At 48.4% G+C, this 5,000-nt stretch overlaps 15 non-coding genes and 6 pseudogenes across 15 annotated transcripts in view; all 21 read right to left on the bottom strand.

Annotated features, from left to right (window-relative positions):
- Positions 1-54: 54 nt before the first annotated feature.
- LOC135742655 (5S ribosomal RNA) lies at positions 55-173 on the bottom strand. The gene has a single exon (XR_010530067.1). It is a non-coding gene; the product is annotated as a 5S ribosomal RNA (ribosomal RNA).
- Positions 174-294: 121 nt separating this feature from the next.
- LOC135742335 (5S ribosomal RNA) lies at positions 295-413 on the bottom strand (annotated as a pseudogene).
- A 120-nt stretch (positions 414-533) lies between these two features.
- LOC135742094 (5S ribosomal RNA) lies at positions 534-652 on the bottom strand. Its single transcript, XR_010529924.1, has one exon. It is a non-coding gene; the product is annotated as a 5S ribosomal RNA (ribosomal RNA).
- A 126-nt stretch (positions 653-778) lies between these two features.
- LOC135741976 (5S ribosomal RNA) lies at positions 779-897 on the bottom strand. The gene has a single exon (XR_010529811.1). It is a non-coding gene; the product is annotated as a 5S ribosomal RNA (ribosomal RNA).
- A 125-nt stretch (positions 898-1,022) lies between these two features.
- On the bottom strand, positions 1,023-1,141 carry LOC135742656 (5S ribosomal RNA). The gene has a single exon (XR_010530068.1). It is a non-coding gene; the product is annotated as a 5S ribosomal RNA (ribosomal RNA).
- Positions 1,142-1,266: 125 nt separating this feature from the next.
- On the bottom strand, positions 1,267-1,385 carry LOC135741947 (5S ribosomal RNA). Its single transcript, XR_010529783.1, has one exon. It is a non-coding gene; the product is annotated as a 5S ribosomal RNA (ribosomal RNA).
- A 125-nt stretch (positions 1,386-1,510) lies between these two features.
- Positions 1,511-1,629, bottom strand: LOC135742657 (5S ribosomal RNA). Its single transcript, XR_010530069.1, has one exon. It is a non-coding gene; the product is annotated as a 5S ribosomal RNA (ribosomal RNA).
- A 121-nt stretch (positions 1,630-1,750) lies between these two features.
- On the bottom strand, positions 1,751-1,869 carry LOC135742337 (5S ribosomal RNA; annotated as a pseudogene).
- Positions 1,870-1,989: 120 nt separating this feature from the next.
- On the bottom strand, positions 1,990-2,108 carry LOC135742573 (5S ribosomal RNA; annotated as a pseudogene).
- A 125-nt stretch (positions 2,109-2,233) lies between these two features.
- LOC135742658 (5S ribosomal RNA) lies at positions 2,234-2,352 on the bottom strand. The gene has a single exon (XR_010530070.1). It is a non-coding gene; the product is annotated as a 5S ribosomal RNA (ribosomal RNA).
- Positions 2,353-2,477: 125 nt separating this feature from the next.
- On the bottom strand, positions 2,478-2,596 carry LOC135742659 (5S ribosomal RNA). Its single transcript, XR_010530071.1, has one exon. It is a non-coding gene; the product is annotated as a 5S ribosomal RNA (ribosomal RNA).
- Positions 2,597-2,722: 126 nt separating this feature from the next.
- On the bottom strand, positions 2,723-2,841 carry LOC135741787 (5S ribosomal RNA). Its single transcript, XR_010529631.1, has one exon. It is a non-coding gene; the product is annotated as a 5S ribosomal RNA (ribosomal RNA).
- Positions 2,842-2,966: 125 nt separating this feature from the next.
- Positions 2,967-3,085, bottom strand: LOC135742660 (5S ribosomal RNA). Its single transcript, XR_010530072.1, has one exon. It is a non-coding gene; the product is annotated as a 5S ribosomal RNA (ribosomal RNA).
- Positions 3,086-3,209: 124 nt separating this feature from the next.
- On the bottom strand, positions 3,210-3,328 carry LOC135742661 (5S ribosomal RNA). The gene has a single exon (XR_010530073.1). It is a non-coding gene; the product is annotated as a 5S ribosomal RNA (ribosomal RNA).
- Positions 3,329-3,449: 121 nt separating this feature from the next.
- On the bottom strand, positions 3,450-3,568 carry LOC135742274 (5S ribosomal RNA; annotated as a pseudogene).
- Positions 3,569-3,688: 120 nt separating this feature from the next.
- On the bottom strand, positions 3,689-3,807 carry LOC135742469 (5S ribosomal RNA; annotated as a pseudogene).
- Positions 3,808-3,935: 128 nt separating this feature from the next.
- Positions 3,936-4,054, bottom strand: LOC135742662 (5S ribosomal RNA). The gene has a single exon (XR_010530074.1). It is a non-coding gene; the product is annotated as a 5S ribosomal RNA (ribosomal RNA).
- A 125-nt stretch (positions 4,055-4,179) lies between these two features.
- Positions 4,180-4,298, bottom strand: LOC135742425 (5S ribosomal RNA; annotated as a pseudogene).
- Positions 4,299-4,423: 125 nt separating this feature from the next.
- LOC135742663 (5S ribosomal RNA) lies at positions 4,424-4,542 on the bottom strand. The gene has a single exon (XR_010530075.1). It is a non-coding gene; the product is annotated as a 5S ribosomal RNA (ribosomal RNA).
- A 125-nt stretch (positions 4,543-4,667) lies between these two features.
- Positions 4,668-4,786, bottom strand: LOC135741941 (5S ribosomal RNA). Its single transcript, XR_010529778.1, has one exon. It is a non-coding gene; the product is annotated as a 5S ribosomal RNA (ribosomal RNA).
- Positions 4,787-4,911: 125 nt separating this feature from the next.
- LOC135742665 (5S ribosomal RNA) overlaps positions 4,912-5,000 on the bottom strand; it is a 119-nt gene continuing 30 nt past the window's right edge. The window contains exon 1 of the ribosomal RNA XR_010530077.1: positions 4,912-5,000. This exon is cut by the window's right edge and continues 30 nt beyond it. This is a non-coding gene — a ribosomal RNA (5S ribosomal RNA).

The following is a 5,000-nucleotide window of genomic DNA, read 5'->3' as shown; positions in this document are numbered from 1 at the left end:
GAAAGGACGCATTCATGGGAAAAAATGACATAAAAAAATTATTAATTAATTAAATGCTTACAGCACCTGGTATTCCCAGGCGGTCTCCCATCCAAGTACTAACCAGGCCCGACCCTGCTTGGCTTCCGAGATCAGACGAGAGCGGGCGTGCTCAGGGTGGTGTGGCCGTAAGCGAGTGCTGACTCGCTTCGATAGACACTTCAAGACTTATGTGGCAACGCCATGACATCAGTGAACGCTTACAGAAAGATCGCATTCATGGGAAAAAATGACATAAATAATTAATTAATTAAATGCTTACAGAACCTGGTATTCCCAGGCGGTCTCCCATCCAAGTACTAACCAGGCCCGACCCTGCTTGGCTTCCGAGATCAGACGAGAGCGGGCTTGCTCAGGGTGGTGTGGCCGTAAGCGAGTGCTGACTCGATTCGAGAGACACTTCAAAACCAATGTGGCAACGCCATGCCATGGGAGAACGCTTACAGAAAGGACGCATTCATGGGAAAAATGACATAAATAATTAATTAATTAAATTCTTACAGCACCAGGTATTCCCAGGCGGTCTCCCATCCAAGTACTAACCAGGCCCGACCCTGCTTGGCTTCCGAGATCAGACGAGAGCGGGCGTGCTCAGGGTGGTGTGGCCGTAAACGAGTGCTGACTCGATTCGAGAGACACTTCAAGGCTAATGTGGCAACGCAATGACATCGGTAAATGGTTACAGAAAGGACGCATTCATGGGAAAAAATGACATAAAAAAAATAATTAATTAATTAAATGCTTACAGCACCTGGTATTCCCAGGCGGTCTCCCATCCAAGTACTAACCAGGCCCGACCCTGCTTGGCTTCCGAGATCAGACGAGAGCTGGCGTGCTCAGGGTGGTGTGGCCGTAAGCGAGTGCTGACTCGCTTCGATAGACACTTCAAGACTTATGTGGCAACGCCATGACATCAGTGAACGCTTACAGAAAGATCGCATTCATGGGAAAAAATGACATAAAAAAATAATTAATTAATTAAATGCTTACAGCACCTGGTATTCCCAGGCGGTCTCCCATCCAAGTACTAACCAGGCCCGACCCTGCTTGGCTTCCGAGATCAGACGAGAGCGGGCGTGCTCAGGGTGGTGTGGCCGTAAGCGAGTGCAGACTCGATTCGAGAGACACTTCAAAACTAATGTGGCAACGCCATGCCATGGGAGAACGCTTACAGAAAGGACGCATTCATGGGAAAATATGACATAAATAAATATTTAATTAATTAAATGCTTACAGCACCTGGTATTCCCAGGCGGTCTCCCATCCAAGTACTAACCAGGCCCGACCCTGCTTGGCTTCCGAGATCAGACAAGAGCGGGCGTGCTCAGGGTGGTGTGGCCGTAAGCGAGTGCGGACTTGATTCGAGAGACACTTCAAAACTAATGTGGCAACGCCATGCCATGGGAGAACGCTTACAGAAAGGACGCATTCATGGGAAAAAATGACATAAAAAAATTATTAATTAATTAAATGCTTACAGCACCTGGTATTCCCAGGCGGTCTCCCATCCAAGTACTAACCAGGCCCGACCCTGCTTGGCTTCCGAGATCAGACGAGAGCGGGCGTGCTCAGGGTGGTGTGGCCGTAAGCGAGTGCTGACTCGCTTCGATAGACACTTCAAGACTTATGTGGCAACGCCATGACATCAGTGAACGCTTACAGAAAGATCGCATTCATGGGAAAAAATGACATAAATAATTAATTAATTAAATGCTTACAGAACCTGGTATTCCCAGGCGGTCTCCCATCCAAGTACTAACCAGGCCCGACCCTGCTTGGCTTCCGAGATCAGACGAGAGCGGGCTTGCTCAGGGTGGTGTGGCCGTAAGCGAGTGCTGACTCGATTCGAGAGACACTTCAAAACTAATGTGGCAACGCCATGCCATGGGAGAATGCTTACAGAAAGGACGCATTCATGGGAAAAATGACATAAATAATTAATTATCTAAATGCTTACAGCACCAGGTATTCCCAGGCACTCTCCCATCCAAGTACTAACCAGGCCCGACGCTGCTTGGCTTCCGAGATCAGACGAGAGCGGGCGTGCTCAGGGTGGTGTGGCCGTAAACGAGTGCTGACTCGATTCGAGAGACACTTCAAGGCTAATGTGGCAACGCAATGACATCGGTAAATGGTTACAGAAAGGACGCATTCATGGGAAAAAATGACATAAAAAAATAATTAATTAATTAATTGCTTACAGCACCTGGTATTCCCAGGCGGTCTCCCATCCAAGTACTAACCAGGCCCGACCCTGCTTGGCTTCCGAGATCAGACGAGAGCGGGCGTGCTCAGGGTGGTGTGGCCGTAAGCGAGTGCTGACTCGCTTCGATAGACACTTCAAGACTTATGTGGCAACGCCATGACATCAGTGAACGCTTACAGAAAGATCGCATTCATGGGAAAAAATGACATAAAAAAATAATTAATTAATTAAATGCTTACAGCACCTGGTATTCCCAGGCGGTCTCCCATCCAAGTACTAACCAGGCCCGACCCTGCTTGGCTTCCGAGATCAGACGAGAGCGGGCGTGCTCAGGGTGGTGTGGCCGTAAGCGAGTGCTGACTCGATTCGAGAGACACTTCAAGGCTAATGTGGCAACGCAATGACATCGGTAAATGGTTACAGAAAGGACGCATTCATGGGAAAAAATGACATAAAAAAAAATATTAATTAATTAAATGCTTACAACACCTGGTATTCCCAGGCGGTCTCCCATCCAAGTACTAACCAGGCCCGACCCTGCTTGGCTTCCGAGATCAGACGAGAGCGGGCGTGCTCAGGGTGGTGTGGCCGTAAGCGAGTGCAGACTCGATTCGAGAGACACTTCAAAACTAATGTGGCAACGCCATGCCATGGGAGAACGCTTACAGAAAGGACGCATTCATGGGAAAATATGACATAAATAAATATTTAATTAATTAAATGCTTACAGCACCTGGTATTCCCAGGCGGTCTCCCATCCAAGTACTAACCAGGCCCGACCCTGCTTGGCTTCCGAGATCAGACGAGAGCGGGCGTGCTCAGGGTGGTGTGGCCGTAAGCGAGTGCGGACTTGATTCGAGAGACACTTCAAAACTAATGTGGCAACGCCATGCCATGGGAGAACGCTTACAGAAAGGACGCATTCATGGGAAAAAATGACATAAAAAATTATTAATTAATTAAATGCTTACAGCACCTGGTATTCCCAGGCGGTCTCCCATCCAAGTACTAACCAGGCCCGACCCTGCTTGGCTTCCGAGATCAGACGAGAGCGGGCGTGCTCAGGGTGGTGTGGCCGTAAGCGAGTTCTGAATCGCTTCGATAGACATTTCAAGACTTATGTGGCAACGCCATGACATCAGTGAACGCTTACAGAAAGATCGCATTCATGGGAAAAAATGACATAAATAATTAATTAATTAAATGCTTACAGAACCTGGTATTCCCAGGCGGTCTCCCATCCAAGTACTAACCAGGCCCGACCCTGCTTGGCTTCCGAAATCAGACGAGAGCGGGCGTGCTCAGGGTGGTGTGGCCGTAAGCGAGTGCGGACTTGCTTCGAGAGACACTTCAAAACTAATGTGGCAACGCCATGCCATGGGAGAATGCTTACAGAAAGGACGCATTCATGGGAAAAATGACATAAATAATTAATTAATTAAATGCTTACAGCACCAGGTGTTCCCAGGCGGTCTCCCATCCAAGTACTAACCAGGACCGAACCTGCTTGGCTTCCGAGATCAGACGAGAGCGGGCGTGCTCAGGGTGGTGTGGCCGTAAACGAGTGCTGACTCGATTCGAGAGACACTTCAAGGCTAATGTGGCAACGCAATGACATCGGTAAATGGTTACAGAAAGGACGCATTCATGGGAAAAAATGACATAAAAAAAAAAAAATTAATTAATTAAATGCTTACAGCACCTGGTATTCCCAGGCGGTCTCCCATCCAAGTACTAACCAGGCCCGACCCTGCTTGGCTTCCGAGATCAGACGAGAGCGGGCGTGCTCAGGGTGGTGTGGCCGTAAGCAAGTGCTGACTCGCTTCGATAGACACTTCAAGACTTATGTGGCAACGCCATGACATCAGTGAACGCTTACAGACAGATCGCATTCATGGGAAAAAATGACATAAAAAAATAATTAATTAATTAAATGCTTACAGCACCTGGTATTTCCAGGCGGTCTCCCATCCAAGTACTAACCAGGCACGACCCTGCTTGGCTTCCGAGATCAGACGAGAGCGGGCGTGCTCAGGGTGGTGTGGCCGTAAGCGAGTGCAGACTCGATTCGAGAGACACTTCAAAACTAATGTGGCAACGCCATGCCATGGGAGAACGCTTACAGAAAGGACGCATTCATGGGAAAATATGACATAAATAAATATTTAATTAATTAAATGCTTACAGCACCTGGTATTCCCAGGCGGTCTCCCATCCAAGTACTAACCAGGCCCGACCCTGCTTGGCTTCCGAGATCAGACGAGAGCGGGCGTGCTCAGGGTGGTGTGGCCGTAAGCGAGTGCTGACTCGCTTCGATAGACATTTTAAGACTTATGTGGCAACGCCATGACATCAGTGAACGCTTACAGAAAGATCGCATTCATGGGAAAAAATGACATAAAAAAATAATTAATTAATTAAATGCTTACAGCACCTGGTATTCCCAGGCGGTCTCCCATCCAAGTACTAACTAGGCCCGACCCTGCTTGGCTTCCGAGATCAGACGAGAGCGGGCGTGCTCAGGGTGGTGTGGCCGTAAGCGAGTGCAGACTCGATTCGAGAGACACTTCAAAACTAATGTGGCAACGCCATGCCATGGGAGAACGCTTACAGAAAGGACGCATTCATGGGAAAATATGACATAAATAAATATTTAATTAATTAAATGCTTACAGCACCTGGTATTCCCAGGCGGTCTCCCATCCAAGTACTAACCAGGCCCGACCCTGCTTGGCTTCCGAGATCAGACGAGAGC

The sequence above is a fragment of the Paramisgurnus dabryanus genome, chromosome 13 (assembly GCF_030506205.2).
Source record: "Paramisgurnus dabryanus chromosome 13, PD_genome_1.1, whole genome shotgun sequence".
NCBI classification, from domain to species: domain Eukaryota; kingdom Metazoa; phylum Chordata; class Actinopteri; order Cypriniformes; family Cobitidae; genus Paramisgurnus; species Paramisgurnus dabryanus.
This window is presented reverse-complemented; position numbering and strand designations above follow the sequence as displayed.